The 22,582-nt window shown below is 40.7% G+C and overlaps 1 non-coding gene across 1 annotated transcript; it reads right to left on the reverse strand.

Annotated features, from left to right (window-relative positions):
- Window positions 1-3,337: 3,337 nt before the first annotated feature.
- Window positions 3,338-3,442, reverse strand: LOC122044742. Its single transcript, XR_006129754.1, has one exon. It is a non-coding gene; the product is annotated as a small nucleolar RNA R71 (small nucleolar RNA).
- Between the last annotated feature and the right edge of the window lie 19,140 nt (window positions 3,443-22,582).

The raw sequence follows: 22,582 nt of genomic DNA on the forward strand, positions 1-22,582 counted from the left end.
CCCAACTCGTGTTCATCAATAATAACTCATACCACTAAAGAGTTAGTATTGAACTACCGCACTAATTCCATATTACTATATGGGCTCCTCTTTATCATGAGGTCTCTGTAATTAAACCTAGTTTACTGTAAGAAGTTAAATATCCATTTTCTTTGAAAAGCTTTATCTAGGAAGTGGTGGATGATCCGATACCCAAGAAGGCCTAGTGCCTCACCATGTTTAACCTGGAAGCCGATCTTTGAAATAAATATTTAATTAACTTCTGTATTATGGTTTAACTTAGGAAGATCACATCAATCAAACTTGGAGTAGAAATGTTAACTATCATTTCCAATCCAAGTTTAACTTCTGAAGGACAATTTGGATTAATAATGTTAAGCATCATTTGCAATCCAAATTTAACTTCAGTAGAGCACATGGGTAGTTAAGATAGTTCTATGCTTGTATAAATTTTTGTACAGGGGAACTAGAACGGTATTCCGAGTAACAACCAACAACGGGGAGTTCGAGATTTGATTTCTTTGATTTTTTCTCTTGTTTGGATACTCTCCATGGAGAGCATACCTTTTTCCAGCAATTGTTGGATGAACACAATGCTATGACTCAGGAACAATTCCAAGAAGTTTGTGATATTTTTCAGAGAACATTAAATTTGAAAGGTAAAGTCTTGGAATTCGTTAATTATTGGTACACTGAGAGGGATGATCAAAGGGAATTTAGGCAAATGATCGGTTAACAGTTATCTACCTTATATCGTCATTATGAGCAGTTTAATCATCTATCTGCTATGCCTATATTCCTCCCTGGAGCAAGATCTCCTAGCCCAAGAACCCAACCACCCCCTCGTTGTATCCTCCCTATCTTCCACTACCTAGGTACCCTCCTCCATCTCTATATTGATATCATGGGGATGATGAAATGTCCAAGTCTAGGAAGATTATACATATGTACATATTTACATTGCTTTAGTCTTGTTTAAGTTTGTGCTTGTTTGTTTTTAGCTGCATGTTGTTTGCTTTACTTTAGTTTGTTTTGGTGGTCTAGACTTGTCGTTTGGTGGCATTTTGAGTACATCAATCTTGCTTTACTATTGACTTGTCCAATAGAAAAAAAAATTCTAGCAAGTTGATGTGCGTATATTATATACACTTTTATGCATATTTTGACACACATTCACATACTTTATTTGCGCTTGATCTATGCATTTTTACATCTCTTATCATAGTTTCAGCATAATTACTCTTTTTATCAAAGATTTATTCTTTATGTGTTTTCTTGTTGACAGGATGTGCTTTTGGAGTAAAAACAACGCTTGTAGATGACTCAGAGAACAAACAATGAAAAAGGACCCGACCATGTGGAATACACATAGTCGTGTCACATTCCAGAGGAGGAGAAGGCACCGGTCATGTGAACCTACACGACCGTGCCACAAAATAGAGAAGAAACAAGACCCGATAGTGTGGATTCCACACGGTCGTGTCAACGAAACAGAGGAATAGCACCCGGTCGTGTGGATCCACACGATCGTGTGGATTTTCAGAGCCGGAGTCGACTATGGTTGTGTGAATCCACACGGTAGTTCTACCGGACCAGAGCCCAAGTAGACTTTGGTTGTGTGTATCTCACACAGTCATGGCACGGGCCACGCTAGGTCCGTGCCTAGCTCTATTTAAGAGGATTTCTTCCTCTTCTTAAGGGGAGGAAGGTTCTACCTTTGGGAGATCCAACTTAGGCAAGATCCGAACTTCTTCAGCACTTTCTTAGATGATTTGAAGATGAATTTAGCCTCTCTATTTCTCAAGAAGCTTGGATTGGGTCTGAAGACCACTCTTCATATAAGATAAGCCTTCTTCCCTTCTCTTTATTAAGTTTTGGTGATTTTAGCTTAAATCTTTATGTCTTTAGATTCTTTTCTCCTAGTTATGGAGTAGATCTCTTGTTCTAGGATTAGGGAGTAATTGTGATGTGAATTGATATAAACTCATGGATTTACCAAATTCCTATCTATATGACATTGTTATGCCTTTGTATCTATTTAATCTTGTGTGTGTGTATTGTGCTTGAGCTTAATTTCCATGTTTGATTGAATATTTGTGTAGAATTTCTAATCTCGTAGAGGCAATGCCCTAGATCGTATGATCGAGGGGCCCTAGTGACAAGGGTATCCTATTTCTGGATATCTAGGGTGTTACCTTAAAAGGAGAGGCAATCCTCCACAAGAAAGTAGAGAATTGAGCATGATTGCTATTTCTATTTCTATGTTATTGACTGTTAATGTGTTCTTGTGATTTATGATCGAGGAGCCCTAGTGGCAGGGGTATCCCATTATCAGACTTCATAGGAATCACTTTTATTTAGTAGTATTGGATATTGATTAAGATAACATTCCGACTTGACCTCCACGAGAAAGAGCCGGTAATGAATCTAACTTTCTACAAGTGCATTGGAATAGAGGATAGGCAATAGGTGATCCATGATATATTGATTAACATCGCAATAAAATGAAACTCCTAGAGTATTTCCCAAACCAAGTTCCTCAACACTCTTTCTCTTTCTCTCTCTTTCTCAATTACTTAGTGTGTGACTCTCAACCATAGATCGTTTAGCTAATTCACCATCAGTAATTGTTAGTACTTATAACCAGTCCACGCGAGATCGATAATCTTTTATTACTTGATGACACCTGTATAATTATGAGCTCAAATCAAGTTTTTAACGTCGTTACCGAAGATTGCAGTTATAACATTAGTTGATAATCACATAAGTTAGTCTAAACTTATTTTCTTTCTCACTTCTAAATATTTTTACAATTCTATTTTTATAGATATATCTTGCATTTGCTTGCTTTTATTTCTGTAATTTCTTTCTTACATTTGATTTCTTATATCTTGAAATGTGCTTTGGAAATTCTTGTTGTTAAGATTTATATTTCTAGTCAGTAAATCAATTGATCAGATATAGATGGTTTAGAGACCTTTGAAATACTACTCTACTCCCAAATTAGCAAGGAATTTGAGTCTGATTGTGTTACTAGAAACAGATGTCTCTAATTTTGCTATTGATCCAACTTTTATTTCTAAAAATCAGGAAAATCAATTTGGAGGGTTAGATTCAGAAAATTCTAATGCACACTTGTCAAAGTTCTATAGATATTGTGACACATTGAACTATGAAGGGATTTCTATTGATTGGATTATGTTAGTGGTTTTCTCTTTTAGCCTCAAGGGCGTTGTAAAAGTATGGCTAAACACTCTGCAATCCAGAAGTATAAAGACTTGGGACAAACTCAAAAGGAAATTTTTGAACAAATAATTTCCCCCAAGAAAGACAACTCAACTCAGGAATCAAATTTTGAACTTCACACAGAAAGAAGGAGAAAATTATGCCAAACATGGGTTAAATTCTTAACTCTCTTATTCCAATGCCCACATCATGGGATTGAGGATTGGCTGGTAATCTATATATTTTATATAGGGATATCTTTCCAGAACAAGAATTTATTAGATTGGGCATCTGGGAGTTCTTTACTCAACAAAAGTTTAAATTAAGCATGTGAAATCATCGACCGAGTAGCAACGAATCTTAATGAATGGTCGGGAGAAAATCATATGTGACTCTCATTCAGAAGTCCAGAGGACGGAAAAACCCAAAACCTTTTTAGGAAGACATTCATCTCCATAATGAATACCTCACAGAGCTACTACCCTGGTGTAGTGGAGCACTGACACGGATGTTAGAAGGTATGAATTCTCTAATTAAAATAACTATGGATGTGGATTGTGGAGACTACTTAGATGGAAATGGGTATAGCGGTGATTGTTTGCTCCTCCCTACTTTAGAAGACCTCCTAAAGGAAAGTTTGAGATATGAAGAAGCAGTGGGAGATGTGGACAAAATCCTTAGACCAATATAGGAGTATGAACAAGTAATGATAATTGAGCAGAACTCTACAGTACCCGAAATCTCATCGTGGAACTAAAGTCTTTGCCATCCAATCTCAGATATGAATTCCTAGGGCCAAACTCCTCATTTCTTATAATAATCAATGCAAATCTGAGTGAGTTGGAAACCAAGAAACTACTTAGAGAGTTGAGCTTGCATAGAAAGGCGATTGGGTATACCATTGATAACATAAAAGGAATCAGTCATTCTTTATGCATGCACGGGATTTTGTTGGAAGAAGGCTATAGAAGCTCCATTGAACATCAAAGAAGACTCAATCCTTGGAATGATATATCCCATTTCTGAAAGTGAATGGGTAAGCCCAGTGCATGTAGTTCTGAAGAAGGGAGGAATGATAGTAATCAAGAATGACAATGACAAATTAATTCCAACAAGGATAGTTACCGGATGACAAATGTGTATTGTTGATTACAAGAAATTGAACAAAGAAATGAGAAAATATCATTTTCCCCTTCCCTTCATTGATCAAATGCTCGAAAGGTTGGCAAAACATTCCTAATTCTGTTACTTGGATGGGTACTATGGATTTTATCAGATTTTAATACACATCCCCATGACAAGGAAAAGACTACTATTACATGCCTCTATTGAACTTTTGCTTATCGACGTATGCTTTTTTGATTATGTAATGCTCCCGCAACTTTCAAAGTTACACAGATTTGATAGAAGATATAATGGAAGTGTTTATGGATGACTTAGTGTACGGAACCGATTTTAATTCATATTTATCTAATCTCTCTAGAGTCTTATAGAGATGTGAAGAAGTAAATTTGGTCATCAATTGGGAGAAGTGCTATTTTATGGTTAAAGAAGGAATAATGTTGGGACATAAAATCTTAGAACACAGAATAGAGGTTGATTAAGCCAAGATAAAATCTATTGAGAAACTTCCTCCATCAATTAATGTGAAGGGAGTGCGGAGTTTTTTGGAGCATATAGGATTTTATCGAAGATTTATAAAAGATTTTTTAAAATATCCAAGCATTGACTAATCTTTAAATTAAGGATGTGGAATTCTATTTTGATGAAAGTTGCTTAGAGGCCTTCAAGAAAATCAAAAGCGCTCTTATCACTACTCCAGTAATCCAATCTCCGAATTGGGAACTTCCATTTGAAATAATGTGTGATGCTAATGATTTCACAGTTGGAGCAGTGTTGGGTCAAAGGAAGGACAAGAAGCTACATGCCATCCACTATGCTAGCAAGACTCTAGACGGAGCCCAAATGAAGTATGCTTGTCACGCCCTAGAAGAGTCCCTACCGATAAAATTTTGACAGCAACTCCCCTGTAACAGTGACAATATGAAGCATATATACAAGAATATTCATACAATATAACTATCAGCCCACACAGCTGGCATCCCACACGGCTGGCAGCCCACACAGCTGGCAGCCCACACGCCTGGCAGCCCACACAGCTGGCAGCCCACACGGCTAGCAGCCCACTCGGCTGGAATAAAATTAACACCACCATGTAATCTATATATATATGTATATATTAAACAACCCACTCGACTGTACTATAAACCAACACAATGGAAAAATGATAAAGAAAGCCCATATGAACTAAAATAACACACTGGTAGCCGGCTAGGCCTTATACAACAACCACAATAACACAAAATTCAACTCCACATAATAAACTCCAAAAGATAATCGAATTAATATAACACAAAATACAAAATACGAGTAAAGAATAAATGAAACCTAATGCAATCTTCGGATGTGATGTAGGACTGACATCCAAGACTCTTCCAAGCATTCTTGATTTATCTACTTGCTACCTGGTGAAAGAAAAATCATTTTGTGGGGTGGTGAGTGCTAGGACACAGCGGGTAAAGGAAAGATAGTGCATGAACATAATATACAAATAGAGAGTGAGCCAACAGTATACAGTCTCATAAGGGAAATAGCAGATACTAAAATAAAATCGTAATATATGCTCATACCTGAAACCATATCCTAGGCTAGGTAATAGAAGATCAGGAGTAATATTGATCGACTACTGAACTGTTCATCACTACGAGGGTATCATGTGAGGTAAAAACATTCTATCAATAAGTAAACTAGTGTCTAAACACATACACCAGATATATATCTTAACATATATAAGCATATCAGCATAAGCAAGCAACATCAGCATAAGCTAGCAACAACAGCATAAGTAAGCAACAACATCAACAAATATAATAATAATAGTGTATGCACTGATGGTCACTCCCGCCCACCCCTCTGCTCCATGACCCCTGTATGATCGAGAGGTCAGGTCAATGACAAACTGTACAACACTTTAGCTACCACTCTCTCGAGTGGCCGAGTGGATAGTTGCATAGTAGCTAAATAGCTACATCTGCGATGGGGTCCCTGCTGCTCTCAACTCCAGCTTCCTCTACTCATGAGTGAGCGAGTGGGGGCACGACAGGACAAGCGACATCTGCTCCAACTACCACTCTCTTGAGTAGCCGAGCGTGCGACCCTAGTTAATGACTCTCTCGACCACAAGGGAGAATTTATCGTTAACATGCATGCAATGATATGATGCGCAAAATACAACAATCATCATATACATATAAACAAGAATCAGGTATGCTACATGAAACCATCATGCTCAATATGGTACATAAATAAACAACAATCAAAGCATACAAGGTTGGTATATAATATTTGCTAAATATCATTGATGACATCAAGAGACTGTACGGATATAAAAATGAATATCTCAAAGATTTGCGTGGAAGTATCAAGCACAAGAAAAAATACGAGTGGAGTCAAGGTAAAACAACCCTTATCCAAACATAACTCATGTACCAAGTTCCAAAGAACTAAAGAGAGTCAAAGTAAGAAGTACCCGCCTCAAATATAGCTAGTGTAAAATCCTATCTTCACGTCAAGCAGCTTGTCGTAAATCAAGGTCCTGTAACAATGTATTTACGATTTTAGCTAATTCAAAGTACAACAATTAGCTAAATCCAAACCCCAACTTAATGAGGGAAAACTATAATCAATAGATCATTAATTACCCTAATTAATGATTAGCTTGAATTAATCCAAAATTATCACCATATCACAAACTTACCCAATTTAGCATCAAGGTGGCACTAGAAGTGGCTTACAACCAACCGCGACAATCTACCACTATCCTCCACCTCCTTCTCTTGTAAACCTAACAACCCAAACCACAAATCCATTAATTAGCCTTCTAATCCCAAATCAAGCCTGAATTTCAACAATCTTACCCCAACAGATCTGAAACCCTTCGATGACAAAATCTGAAACTGCTATGGAACAAGTGGAGCTCTAGATCTGGGGCTGACACAATCAAGAGGCAATACCCAACAGAGATCTGGCGCGATCGAGAATAATGGGGCAGCTGGCTGGCCTTGGTTAGTTGCGATGCTGACCTCAGTTGTGGCTGATGGTACCGGTTAGGGACCACACCGGCGATGACAGTAGGTGGCGTGGCGTTGGGCCTCGGTGATTGACGGCAAAGCAGGGTTGTGAGAGAGGCGATGGTGGTGGAGACAATTAGGGCATGGTAGAAAGGGATGGAGAGGTGTCACGTTGGCTGCTGGCTCGTTGTACCGGCGGTGGTGCGGCGTCTCTGGTGCTCACGTGAGGGAGAAAGGTCGGCGACCGTGGTGCTCGCGTGAGGAGAGAGCTGGCGGCTGTGGCTCGAGAGGGAAGAAGATCGGTAATGGGTTGGGAAGGAAGGGCTCAGCGAAGGAGGAGAAGGGAGAGGGCAAGGGGAATCGGTGGTCGGTGCTCCACGCCGAGTGAGGGAGAGGCGGCGTCAGGCGCAGAGAGGGGAAGAGGAGAAGGCTTCGGTGCAGAGAGCTTAGGGGAGAAGATCGGGTAAGAGGAAAGGAATAGGGACAGATATTTATATTTAGAACTTAGGTTTCAGTAAATCAAAACCTAAGTTTATTCCTCAATCAACTCCCTTCTTTGGGTATCCCAAATAGGCTTTTGCACAAGCCTACAAATTCATCCCCATAAATCCGTCATACGAGCTCCGATTAAATTTCAGAAAATTTTTAAAATTTTTTTAAAATTCCAATAAGATTATTTGTCAAATAACCTTATTATTTAATTATTATTTGGGCATTATATTTTATATTTTCTCCCATTAATAAAAATTTGATCCCCAAATTTACTTTTCACTTAGGGATCCTCATCCAAAGATAACCACCATACAATATTTGTTTTACACTGGTGGTACTACATAAGTGAATCAACAACTTACAATGGCTATCCTAATATGAACATGCTCCAGAAGGTGCCTGAATAAGTACATCTATTTTGCAAATAATTTCTAGAGAATTGATAAGTTCACAAACAGAGATATCTTATTAGATTGTTATACAAAAATACCCACCTCTTAGAGAAAAGTACTCTAGACTCCTAAGGTATACAGAGACAGAGTCATGTACATACATTGGCTACCCCTATAAATGAGCCCCTTGTACATAAAACTAAATCAAGGTCATGAGTGAGGTCGAATTGGAAACATAAGTGAGGTTTGGATGGGAGTCATGTTCATTGGAATTGCTTTGAATCAGGGGCATTACCCTACAACCACAATAAAGAAGTGTCATGTTTAGAGCCTTCATAAAACTCACTGGAGAGCAACCTCTGTATGAGTCAATGCATCAAATGATGTAGTGCCTTAATTGAGTTCCATTCCAGCATAAGCTACATCAAATGGCCCAAGAGTGGATACTACCATCCACAAGTATGAGGACTATTGATTTTGGCAGCTCAAGTTTGACAACAATAACAATGGTTGTAGCAGTACTGGGGCATGAAATGAGGTAATAGTCATCATTGCATCAAACTTAATGAGACATCTCTTGATTGAACTAAATATTCACAAATTGTATTAATTTTTGTGTCAAATACTTATATTGGTAAGCAGTAATTTAATAAGTAGAAGGTATGCATAGTTCATAAAGGCATGAATACTATAAATAGTTCAATATTATGATAGCTGCAATATCACAAGCAATTATTTTCATTTTGGCTGAAAATAATAGTTATGCACTTTGAATGTTTAACATTGCAAAATTGAAGTTCTTAGTATACTCTCTGAATATGGGTTCAAACTTCTCACTACTATATTGATGCAGAGAAGGAAACAAATTGGAGGTCATATGAATTGCAAGTTTTGAATTCCAATTTGAGTTGGTCGGTAAGACTTTTATTTCAATTTATCATCCTTTAATTCAAGCAATCAAACCATTTAGATAAATGTAATTTCTGATTTACTTATTTGCTTCCTAGTTTCTGTTAGGATTGAGTCTACAAAAGTCAATAGTCTCCATGTAATTCTTAGCTTTTCAATATTTTCTACTTTCAACTCCCTTACTGAAGTTTAGTTCCATTCTTGTGTTATGGTGGCAAAAGGTGAATACGCTCGCCTCCAGCGCCCCCGCCAATCCATCCCAGGGTCAACACGGAGGAGGTAAATCACGGGCGACTATTAGCCTTTGGAATAGTGACTAGCACATAAGAGAGGAATTTACCTCGACTTTGTCGAGATTCGAACCCCAAACCTCATGGTGGCAACACCTTATGCGCTAACCACTAGACCCATCTGAGGGGACTCCATTCTTGTGTTATGCCACTTATACAAGGGAATATCAGAATGTAACGACCGCCTTCTACTACTAAGCTGTAAGGCCGATCGCTACAGTTATGCTGAGCTAACTGTGCGGAAAACTGATCTAATTTAAATTTTAGTTGCTAACTGATAACTATTCTTGGTTCTACATGTACTGAAGGATGTACTCTAAGGAATACCAGGTGTATCCTACATCCCCTATGAACTAGAAGCTGATCTGCTAAGTTTCTTGGTCGAAACTGAACTTTCCAATAGATCCAGACTGAACTGGGTCGATTGCTCTCTGTTGGATCGATCTATGGATCGATCCAGACTACTACTGTGCTCGGGAGATAATCTGGATCGATCGGCTGATCGATCCAGGCTCACTGATCGATCCAGTGATCGATCCAGCGTGCTTCTGTGCATGGGACTGTATTTGGATCGATCAGCTGATCGATCCAACATAGGTCAATCGATCCAATGATAGATCAAAAACCTTTCTGTTCGCGGAGAATAGCTTGGATCGAACGACCGATCGATCCAGAAGCCTTCTGTTCGCGACAGAATGTGACTGGATCGATCGGATGATCGATCCAGAAGCCTTCTGTTCGTGGAATCAGCCCTCAATCGATCCATGGATCGATCGGGGACCCCAGATCGATCCATGGATCGATCGGAGTTTCTGATTTCGCACTGAAACTCTGATTTCTGCACTGGTTCATGCCAAAATCTCACATATGAGTTATACCCTACATGAGAAACATTCTAATGACATAAAACTAGTATTCTAAACTTAACATGACACATAGTTCACTGATTCATAGCATTACACAACTAAACGTGCATCAAAGTAAAAACACTAAAAAGTTCTACGGTTTAAACTTGCTAAGTCCCCTAAGAATCTTTTATTCCAGTTCCTGCCACACACACCATCTCTGCATTGGCCTCCAGCTTCCTCTGCTAGTCCATTTTCCCTTACCTCTATCTGCAGTATAAGGAAAAATAGAATCTGTAAGCTTAAAGCTTAGTAAGAAACTAACTACCTCACTAAAACATGTAACGATGCAAACATGCTTTTAAAGAATGCTATTTGAAAACATGTACTGGCATGACATACTATGGTTGCAAGCATAAATTGAAATAACTGAACATGCATACTGAACATGGCATGGAAACCAATCATATGAATCAATGAAGATGACGGAACTGAACATATAATAAGCTAAACTGTAGCTAACTGATACTGAATTCCAACTCAACTAACATAACTAGTTTGAGCTTTGAAAACTAATTCATAATAAGTGAAAATACATAATCATGCTGTTTGGGCCCGGCAACTGTACTTGCTGTGTGCACATCCCTAACTAGACCCGGGTTTGCAAGTCCCGAATTTAGTAGGGTTAACTAGGTTATCTAAACCTAGGGACGACTGTGGGAGTCCAACCCATGGACATCTGATCCAGTACAGTGCCACTGAAAATAAAATACTGAATATAGCTAACTATTTTAACTTGCTATTTCTAGGTTATCTGAACCTAGAGCTAGGTTATCTGAACCTAGAGGCGACTGTGGGAGCCCACCCATTGGACTGTAGTCCCATAAAACTGAACTAAACTAATGTGCTATTTTAAATGCTTCTAATGCATTTAACTGAGCTATTAAACATAACTGAGGTGGCATTTAGCTACACTAACATTTTACCGAACACTTAGTGTGCTCAAACTCTCTCCTCTAATAGGGAGATCACCTCTAGGTACCCGACAACGTCTAGAATCTCCAACTAAAGGAGAACAACATGTCCGACCCGTCTAGAGGTGCTCAACTAGATCCCTAATCCTCGAGGAGCGTTAAAACACACCCTATGTGCCGAAAAACCTGCATATAGCTAAAACTAAAAGTATGCAATCAAACGAAAGCTATTATACTGCAGGTGAGGGGTTTCTTACCTTGTGTGCTAGATTTCTTACAAATCTAATCGCTAGAAATTCCGGTGGAGGTGCCCCTTTCGAGAAACTTCTCGCGTCTATGCGTTCCTCTCGCGAAGGATTGCGCCCTCGTGTCGAAATCGTCGCCGGAAAGTGTCCTTGGGGCCCTAGAGAAAGAACCCTAGGTCTTCCTTGGTGTGGCGCCGAAAGAAGGAGGAAGAAAAGGGAGAGGTGGCGTGAGAGGGTTTCGGTGGAGAAGGATGTGCCGAACCAAAATAAAATAAACCAAACCCTCTTTAAGTTTCCTATTTATATTAAGTGGGTATTTTGGCCCCACTCAATTATAATTATATTTGGTTCTCCTTTCTCTCAGCACGGCCTTGCTGGGTTCACCGGTTACTAAGGCTAACTAAAGGTTTAGCGGACCCGAGAGGTCCCGGGTTCGATTCCCGTTGAAGCCTTTTTATTCTTCTAATTATTTTTTCTATTTCCGCTACTCAGAAAATTCCGGAAAAATATCTAAAAATTCCAAAAAAATCGTAGAATATTTATAATGCAAGTTTGAGAATTTTCGGGCGTTACAATCCCCCATACCTTATAAAAAGTTCGTCCTCGAACTTAGAACAATTCTGGGTATTTCTGTCTCATGTTGGCTTCCGTCTCCCAAGTTGCCTCTTCTGCTGTGTGACTGTGCCAAATGACTTTGACTAATGGTACTTCCTTGTTCCGCAATTTCTTAACTGCTCGGTCTATTATCTGAATAGGCCGACTCTCATAGCTGAGGTCTTCGTGGATCTGTACCGACTGGGGCTCAATCACCTGAGTGGCATCTGGGGTATGCTTCTTCAGCATAGAGACATGAAATACGTTGTGGACAGCTGACATTTCCTGGGGTAGCTCTAGCTCATATGCTACCTTGCCCACTCTTCTGCTGATAAGGTATGGTCCCACATATCTGGGACTTAGCTTGCCCTTCTTCCCAAAACGCATTACTCCCTTCATGGGAGCTACTCTGAGGAACACTGAATCCCCAACTGAAAACTCTAAGGGTCTGCGCCGTGTATCAGCATAGCTCTTCTGGCGGCTCTGAGCTGTCTCTATCCTCTGGCGGATCTGCTGTATAGCTGCTGTGGTATCTGCTACTAGATCTGTCTGAAGCTCTAGTTCCTTCTGTTCACCACTCTCATACCAGCAGATTGGAGATCTACACCTCCGCCCATAGAGAGCCTCATAAGGTGCCATGCCGATAGTGGCCTGATAGCTGTTGTTGTATGCAAATTCTGCTAAGCTCAGATATTTGCACCAACTTCCCTTGAAATCTAGGGCACACGCTCGGAGCATATCTTCGAGTACCTGGTTTACTCGCTCTGTCTGACCATCTGTCTGCGGATGGAATGCTGTGCTGAACTTTAACTTCGTGCCCAATGCTGACTATACACACTCCCAGAAGTGTGATGTAAATCTGCTGTCTCTGTCTGAAATAATGGTACGTGGGACTCCATGAAGTCTGACGATCTCCTGGAGATACAACTGAGCTAGCTTCTCCATGGAGTAGGATATCTTGATAGCTAAAAAGTGGGCTGATTTAGTCAACCTGTCGACTATTACCCAGATGGCGTCAAAACCATTCGTGGTTCTGGGCAGTCCCACTATGAAATCCATAGAGATATCCTCCCACTTCCATTCTGGAATCTGTATAGGCTGCAGAACTCCTCCTGGTCGCTGATGTTCTGCCTTGACCCTCTGACAGGTGAGGCAGATGCTAACATATCTGGCGATGTCTCGCTTCATCCCGGGCCACCAAAAACGTTTCTTCAGGTCTTGATACATTTTGGTGGAACCTGGATGCATCGCATAGGGAGTCCTGTGAGCCTCATCTAAAATCTGTCTCTGTAGTTCCTCCTGATCTGGAACACAGAGTCTGTCACCAAAATACAACACCCCTCTATCGGACACTCTGAATTCTCTACTTTCTGATTCTGCTAGCCCTTGCTTGATTTTCTGAATTTCAGGGTCCTGCTCTTGAGCTGACTGAATATCACCAAGCAAGGTAGACTCTAAGGTCATAGTAGAGAGCTGTCCAACGATGAGCTCGAGACCGAAATCTACGATCTCCTTCTGTAGGGGCGGTGACATGGCTGTAAGAGATAATAAGGTAGCACTGGATTTTCTGCTAAGTGCGTCGGCTACCTTATTGGCTTTCCCTGGATGGTAGAGGATGTCTATATCGTAGTCTTTGACCAACTCAAGCCATCTGCGCTGTCGCATGTTCAGATCTTTCTGAGTGAAGAAGTACTTCAGACTCTGATGATCTGTAAACACTCTGCACTGAGCTCCATATAAGTAATGTCTCCAAATTTTGAGAGCGAACACTACTGCTGCAAGCTCAAGGTCATGAGTAGGATAATTCTTCTCATAATCCTTGAGTTGTCTAGAGGCATAGGCGATCACCTTGCCGTTTTGCATCAGTACTGCTCCTAATCCCAACTTAGAGGCATCACTATAGATGTCAAAGCTGCTGGTGTTGTCTGGTAGAGCCAAAATGGGAGCACTGGTCAATCTCCTTTTCAGCTCGCTGAAACTGTTCTCACAGTCCTCGGTCCACTGATACTTTCTGTTCTTTCTGGTAAGAGCTGTCAGTGGGGAGGCTATCCTGGAGAAGTCCTCTACGAATTTTCTGTAATAGCCTGCTAATCCCAGAAAGCTTCTGATTTCGCTGGCATTCTTAGGTCTCTTCCAGTTACTCACTGCTTCTATCTTACTGGGGTCTACCATGATACCCTCCTTTGAGATGATGTGACCCAGGAAGGACACCTGATCTAACCAAAATTCACATTTCGTGAACTTGGCGTATAGCTGGTGCTGCTGAAGGGTCTGCAATGCTAGTTTCAGGTGCTCTGAATGTTCTTCCTGAGTTCCTGAATAAATAAGAATGTCATCGATAAACACAATAACAAACTTATCTAAATACTCTCTGAATACTCTGTTCATGAGATCCATGAATGTAGCTGGAGCATTGGTCACGCCAAAGGGCATGACTACGAACTCGTAGTGTCCGTATCTGGTTCTGAATGCTGTCTTGGGTATATCCCCTTCTTTAACCTTCACCTGATGATAACCTGATTTGAGATCTATCTTAGAGAACACTGCTGCCCCCTTCAGCTAGTCGAACAGGTCATCGATTCTGGGAAGGGGATACCTGTTCTTGATTGTGACTTGGTTCAGTGATCTGTAGTCTATGCACAGTCGCATGCTTCCATCCTTCTTCTTTACGAACAATACAGGCGCTCCCCATGGTGAGTGACTCGGGCGTATGAAACCCTTGTCAAGTAGCTCCTATAGTTGCTCCTGAAGTTCCTTCAGTTCTGCTGGAGCCATGCGATAAGGCGCTTTGGAGATAGGATTTGTACCGGGAATGAGCTCTATCTCAAAGTCAATCTCCCTGTCTGGTGCTAAGCCTGGTAACCCTTCAGGGAAGATTACTGGGTAGTCACATACGACTCGAACCTCTGCTAGCTGTTGGTTCTTGTCCTGACTGGTGTTGACTACGTGTGTTAGGAATCCTGTACATCCTGAATCCAGTAGCTTCTGTGCTTTCATAGCTGAGAGAAACTTCTTGGCCTTTCTCTTTGGTTCCCCGCTGTATTCAAATTGCACTGCCGCTTCAGGTTGGAAGATGACTTTCTGTTTACGGCACTCTATGGTAGCACCGTATCTGATCAGGAAGTCCATTCCAAAGATAACGTCATAGTCGGTCATTTCTAGCACTATCAGATCACAAAAGAGCTCTCTGTCTGCTATAATGACCGGCACTGCTCTGAGCCAGTGCGTGGATGCCATGATCTCTCCTGAAGGTAGTGCCGTCAAAAACTGTCCACTGAGTACCTCTGAGGGTATTTCTACTTTTTCGGAGAACATCCTAGCTATATATGAATGGGTTGCCCCAGTATCAAATAGAACAGTAGCACTATACTGAAAAATGCTAATCTGACCTGTGACAACCGTCGAGGCATTGGCTACGTCCTCTCTGGTGAGTGAGTAGATTCTCGCATTCGCCATAGCTAGAGGGGCTTCTAATCTGCCCTGGCTGATAAGTGGACCTTCTAGAGCGGCTTGCATCTGATATAACTGAGCTGGCTGGCCTGCATACTGAATCTGTTGTGGCTGAGGAAGACCGGTCTTGTTCGGGCACTGCTTGGCCATGTGCCCTTCTTGTCCACATTCAAAGCATCCTCGTGTGCCCTTGCGACAAACCCCTGGGTGGAATTTCCCACAAGTAGCACACTTTAGATAACTGGGTCGCTTGCTAGATGGTCCTCCTTTTGGGTCACTTCCTGATTTGCGCTTGCTGTTGGAGTTCCCTTTCCAGTTAGAGCTGTGGCCTTGCTGTTTTTGAGTGTGAGAGTTTCCTTAGCCTTTGGACTCTGAGGAGACTTGCTTCTGCTGCTTTATGCTGTTCTGATAATGCTCTGTGGTCAAGGCACTGCTCACTAACTCCTCTGTGGTTTGCGGCCTATGTATGCCACCAGCCACGTTCACTGCTATCTCTGGCCTCAGCATCTTGAGCATCAACTGGATTCGTTCCTTTTCTGTGCTTACTAGCTCTGGGCATAGACGAGCCAACCTGTTGAATTTCTTCACGGCTTCCTCAACTGATAGGTTGCCCTGACGAAACTCAGTGAACTCGTCGTAGTGGCGGTTTGTAACCCGTATGTGAAAGAACTCCTCGAAGAATTCTTTCTCGAAGTCAGCCCATGACATCTGGTTCACTGGACGCTTCGTTCTGATTCTTTCCCACCAAATGCGTGCGTCTCCTGTCAAGCAGAAGGAGGCACACTTCACCTTCTCGTGTTCTAGCCAGTCCAGAAGCTCCATCGTGCTCTCCAGTGTTTTGAACCAGGCTTGTGCATCCCATGGTTCACTAGTGCCTGAGAAATTCTCTGGCTTGACTCGCTGCCACTGGATCAGATAGGCTGCTGGGGCTGCTGGTGCTGGTGCTGGTGCTGTAGGCTGAGCTGGTGGAACCTCTAAGACTACCGGAGTCGTCAAATTCGGTTCCGGGGTGACTGTGGGGGTATTCTGCTGGTTAGCCTTTAAGGTGGCTATTTCCTGTTGCTGTTCAGCTAGCTGCTGCTGTAACTGAGCCACTAATGCTGTAAGGCTTGCTGGGGCTCAGTAGCTAGTGCCCTTCTAGCTGGGCGTCCTCGTGCCATTTCTAAAGACATAGAGAACATAACATAACTAAGGTAATTACAGTTATATAACTACTGATATCATGTTTAAAACTATCACATACTAACAAGCAGTAGGCATATAAACATGAACTGTAACTAGAAAGCAAGAACAATAAAGAGAGTAGAGGTATTCTTACTTGGAAGCTGCAGGTACAATGCTGATGTGTGTGTAGGAAGTATGGAACTTGGCTCTGATACCACTCTGTAATGACCCGCCTTCTACTACTAAGCTGTAAGGCCGATCGCTACAGTTATGCTGAGCTAACTGTGCGGAAAACTGATCTAATTTAAATTTTAGTTGCTAACTGATAACTATTCTTGGTTCTACATGTACTGAAGGATGTACTCTAAGGAATACCAGGTGTATCCTACATCCCCTATGAACTAGAAGCTGATCTGCTAAGTTTCTTGGTCGAAACTGAACTTCCCAATCGATCCAGACTGAACTGGGTCGATTGCTCTCTGTTGGATCGATCCATGGATCGATCCAGACTGCTACTGTGCTCGGGTGATAATCTGGATCGATTGGCTGATCGATCCAGGCTAACTGATTGATCCAGTGATCGATCCAGCGTGCTTCTGTGCACGGGACTTTATTTGGATCGATCGGCTGATCGATCCAACATAGGTCAATCTATCCAATGATCGATCAAAAACCTTTGTGTTCGCGGAGAATAGCTTGGATCGAACGACCGATCGATCCAGAGGCCTTCTGTTCGCGACAGAATGTGACTGGATCGATCGGATGATCAATCCAGAAGCCTTCTGTTCGCGGAATCAGCCCTCAATCGATCCATGGATCGATCGGGGACCCCAGATCGATCCATGGATCGATCGGAGTTTCTGATTTCGCACTGAAACTCTGATTTCTGCACTGGTTTGTGCCAAAATCTCACATATGAGTTATACCCTACATGAGAAACATTCTAATGACATAAAACTAGTATTCTAAACTTAACATGACACATAGTTCACTGATTCATAGCATTACACAACTAAACGTGCATGAAAGTAAAAACACTAAAAAGTTCTACGGTTTAAACTTGCTAAGTCTCCTAAGAATCTTTTATTCCAGTTCCTGCCACACACACCATCTCTGCATTGACCTCCAGCTTCCTCTGCTAGTCCATTTTTCCCTTACCTCTATCTGCAGTATAAGGAAAAATAGAATCTGTAAGCTTAAAGCTTAGTAAGAAACCAACTACCTCACTAAAACATATAACGATGCAAACATGCTTTTAAAGAATGCTATTTGAAAACATGTACTGGCATGGCATACTATGGTTGCAAGCATAAACTGAAATAACTGAACATGCATACTGAACATGGCATGGAAACCAATCATATGAATCAATGAAGATGACGGAACTGAACATATAATAAGCTAAACTGTAGCTAACTGATACTGAATTCCAACTCAACTAACATAACTAGTTTGAGCTTTGAAAACTAATTCATAATAAGTGAAAATACATAATCATGCTGTTTGGGCCCAGCAACTGTACTTGCTGTGCGCACATCTCTAACTAGACCCGGGTTTGCAAGTCCCGAATTTAGTAGGGTTAACTAGGTTATCTAAACCTAGGGATGACTGTGGGAGTCCAACCCATGGATATCTTATCCAGTACAGTGCCACTGAAAATAAAATATTGAATATAGCTAACTGTTTTAACTTGCTGTTTCTAGGTTATCTGAACCTAGAGCTAGGTTATCTGAACCTAGAGGCGACTGTGGGAGCCCACCCATTGGACTGTAGTCCCATAAAACTGAACTAAACTAATGTGCTATTTTAAATGCTTCTAATGCATTTAACTGAGCTATTAAACATAACTGAGGTGACATTTAGCTACACTAACATTTTACCGAACACTTAGTGTGCTCAAACTCTCTCCTCTAATAGGGAGATCACCTCTAGGCACCCGACAACGTCTAGAATCTCCAACTAAAGGAGAACAACGTGTCCGGCCCGTCTAGAGGTGCTCAACTAGATCCCTAATCCTCGAGGAGGGTTAAAACACACCCTATGTGCCGAAAAACCTGCATATAGCTAAAACTAAAAGTATGCAATCAAACGAAAGCTATTATACTGCAGGTGAGGGGTTTCTTACCTTGTGTGCTAGATTTCTTACAAATCTAATCGCTAGAAATTCCGGTGGAGGTGCCCCTTTCGAGAAACTTCTCGCGTCTATGCGTTCCTCTCGCGAAGGAGTGCGCCCTCGTGTCGAAATCGTCGCCGGAAAGTGTCCTTGGGGCCCTAGAGAAAGAACCCTAGGTCTTCCTTGGTGTGGCGCCGAAAGAAGGAGGAAGAAAAGGGAGAGGTGGCGTGAGAGGGTTTCGGTGGAGAAGGATGTGCCGAACCAAAATAAAATAAACCAAACCCTCTTTAAGTTTCCTATTTATATTAAGTGGGTATTTTGGCCCCACTCAATTATAATTATATTTGGTTCTCCTTTCTCTCAGCACGGCCCTGCTGGGTTCACCGGTTACTAAGGCTAACTAAAGGTTTAGCGGACCCGAGAGGTCCCGGGTTCGATTCCCGTTGAAGCCTTTTTATTCTTCTAATTATTTTTGCTATTTCCGCTGCTCGGAAAATTCTGGAAAAATATCTAAAAATTCCAGAAAAATCGTAGAATATTTATAATGCAAGTTTGAGAATTTTCGTGCATTACACAGAATGCTTGAGCCCCTACCTTTGATGCTTTATCAATTCTTATGTGTGGCACCTTATGTAACATATTAGACAAATACAACAATATCAATCAAGCCTTATTCTAGTAGGTGGGGTCGGTTATATGAATTCTTCTATGTCATTAGGCTCTATCCCCTACTACTCGAAGATCATCATCTGAAACTTCCACTAGGTAATGGTGGAACTTCATAGGTGTTAATCATCTAACACCACCTCCTTCGCATCATTGAGGGACATTTAACTCTATGTATCATCAAGGATATCTAACCATATCCGATCAGTGCATGAGTCAGGATCTCCCATGGAATAGCATTAGGTGAGTCAACTAACTATCACCTTATAAATCATTATACCACGACTCCTCCTATTTTCCATTTCAGGAATTCCTAACAAGCTATACAGAAGGAGGTAAAGAAATACTATGACTATAGAGCATCTTAGAATCATCAAAAAGAGATACTCTGCTCCTATAAGTCATCTTCTGCATTTTCCTTCACGTGGTGTCTGGTCACGTAAAGGATAAGCAGCTTTTATCTTTTCCGCACTAGTACAAATCATATATCTGGATGTACTCTCCAATTTATACATCCTATAACGGTTGTATCTCGTAAGTGTTAAGCAACAAGCTCTACACTTTCTCCACATTAATGGGGGTCATCTATCTGAATGTACCTTCTAGGTTATCCTACTAGGTACACATCATCCATGGTTAAAATTCTCATGGAATAGGATACATCGATCCTCTACAGACTAGTCAAGTCAATAATGATATGCGGCTAATTCCATTCATTCTATGTCTATACAAGTCATGTACTCTAATGTGTCTTTCAGGTTATCTAACTAAACACAAATAACCCAAAGGTTGGAATCTCCATGAAATAGAGTAAGTCGGTCCCCTACTGGCCAAACTAACACGAGGAAATCAATACTCTACTGACTGAGCCAGTATAATACTTAGCAAATAATATCCACTACGCAACTAGTAATAGCAGAAACTAGTAATACTGGTGGTATGGTAAAAGAAATTCCATAAGACTATAATCCCTGACCTCTAGTAGGATTTGATAGACCTAAACAGTGATTCTACCAGGGTATGCTGGATCAAAATAGCGACTAACTTAACACATGTCACACATACCGCAAATAACTAGACAAGTAATAATAGAAGTATATGATAATAGTATACAGGCATACCTCCTATAGCTTGGAGATGTCTTGTTGTTGCCTGGTTCCAAAACTTGAAAAATCACATCGAGGAAACACATCCCGAAAATCCAAAAACATGAGAAAACAAGCCTCGTAAACTTGCTCTGATACCAATAAATTGGTATCAAATTAACTCGAAAAATCATAAATCAAAACAAGATCAAAATCCCAAAAACACAAAACCCAACATTTTACTCGAACTTGACTCTGATACCACTAAATTGTAACGACACAAAAGAGTCCCTACCGATAAAATTTCGACAGCATCTCCCTTATAATGATGACAATATGAAGCATATATACAAGAATATTCATACAATATAACCATCAGCCCACACGGTTGGCAGCCCACTCGACTGGAACAAAATAAACACCACCACGTAATTTTATATATATATATATATATATATATATATATATATATATATATATATATATATATATATATATATAAAACAACCCACTCAGTTGTACTATAAACCAACACAGTGGAAAAATGATAAAGAAATCTCATACAAACTAAAATAACACACTGCTAGTCGGCTAGGCTTTATACGACAACCACAATAATACAAAATTCAACTCCACATAATAAACTCCAAAAGATAATCGAATTAATATAACATGAAATACAAAATACAAGTAAAGACTAAATGAAACTCGATGCTGTCTTCGGATGTGACGTAGGACTGGCGTCCAGGACTCTTCCAAGCATCCTTGATTCATCTACTTGCTACCCGGCGAAAGAAAAATCATTTTGTGGGGTGGTGAGTGTTGGGACTCAGCGGGTAAAGGAAAGATAGTGCATGAATATAATATAAAAATAGAGAGTGAGCCAACAGTATACAGTCTTATAAGGGAAATAGCATATACTAAAATAAAATCGTAATATATGCTCATACCTGAAACCATATCCTAGGCTAGGTAATAGAAGATCAGAAGCAATATCGATCGACTACTGAACTGTTCATCACTACGAAGGTATCATGTGAGGTAAAAATATTCTATCAATAAGTAAACCAGGGTCTAAACATATACAACAGATATATATCTCAACATATGTAAGCATATCAGCATAAGTAAGCAACAACAACATAAGCTAGCAACAACAACATAAGTAAGCAACAACATCAGTAGAAATAATAATAATAGCGTAAGCACTGATGGTCATTCCCGCCCACCCCTCTACTCCATGACCTTTGTATGGTCGAGAGGTCATGTCAGTGACAAACTGTACAACACTCCAGCTACCACTCTCTCGAGTGGCCGAGTGGATAGTTGCATAGTAGCTAACTAGCTACATCTACGATGGGGATCCCTTCTGCTCTCAACTCCAACTTCCTCTACTCATGAGTGAGCGAGTGGGGGCACGACAGGACAAGCGACATCTGCTCCAGCTACCACTCTCTCGAGTAGCCGAGCATGAGGCCCTGGTTAACGACTCTCTCGACCACAAGGGAGAATTTATCATTAACATGCATGCAATGATATGATGCGCAAAATACAACAATCATCATATACATATAAACAAGAATCAGGTATGCTACATGAAACCATCATGCTCAATATGGTACATAAATAAACAACAATCAAAGCATACAAGGTTGGTATATAATATTTGCTAAATATCATATATGACATCAAGAGACTGTACGGATATAAAAATGAATATCTCAAAGATTTGGGTGGAAGTATCAAGCACAAGAAAAAATACGAGTGGAGTCAAGGTAAAACAACCCTTATCCAAACATAACTCATGTACCAAGTTCCAAAGAACTAAAGAGAGTCAAAGTAAGAAGTACCCGCCTCAAATATAGCTAGTGTAAAATCCTATCTTCACGTCAAGCAGCTCGTCATAAATCACGGTCTTGTAACAACGTATTTACGGCTTCAGCTAATTCAAAGTACAACAATTAGCTAAATCTAAACCCCAACTTAATGAGGGGAAACCCTAATCAAT

This window comes from Zingiber officinale, chromosome 2A, assembly GCF_018446385.1.
Source record: "Zingiber officinale cultivar Zhangliang chromosome 2A, Zo_v1.1, whole genome shotgun sequence".
Lineage (NCBI taxonomy): Eukaryota > Viridiplantae > Streptophyta > Magnoliopsida > Zingiberales > Zingiberaceae > Zingiber > Zingiber officinale.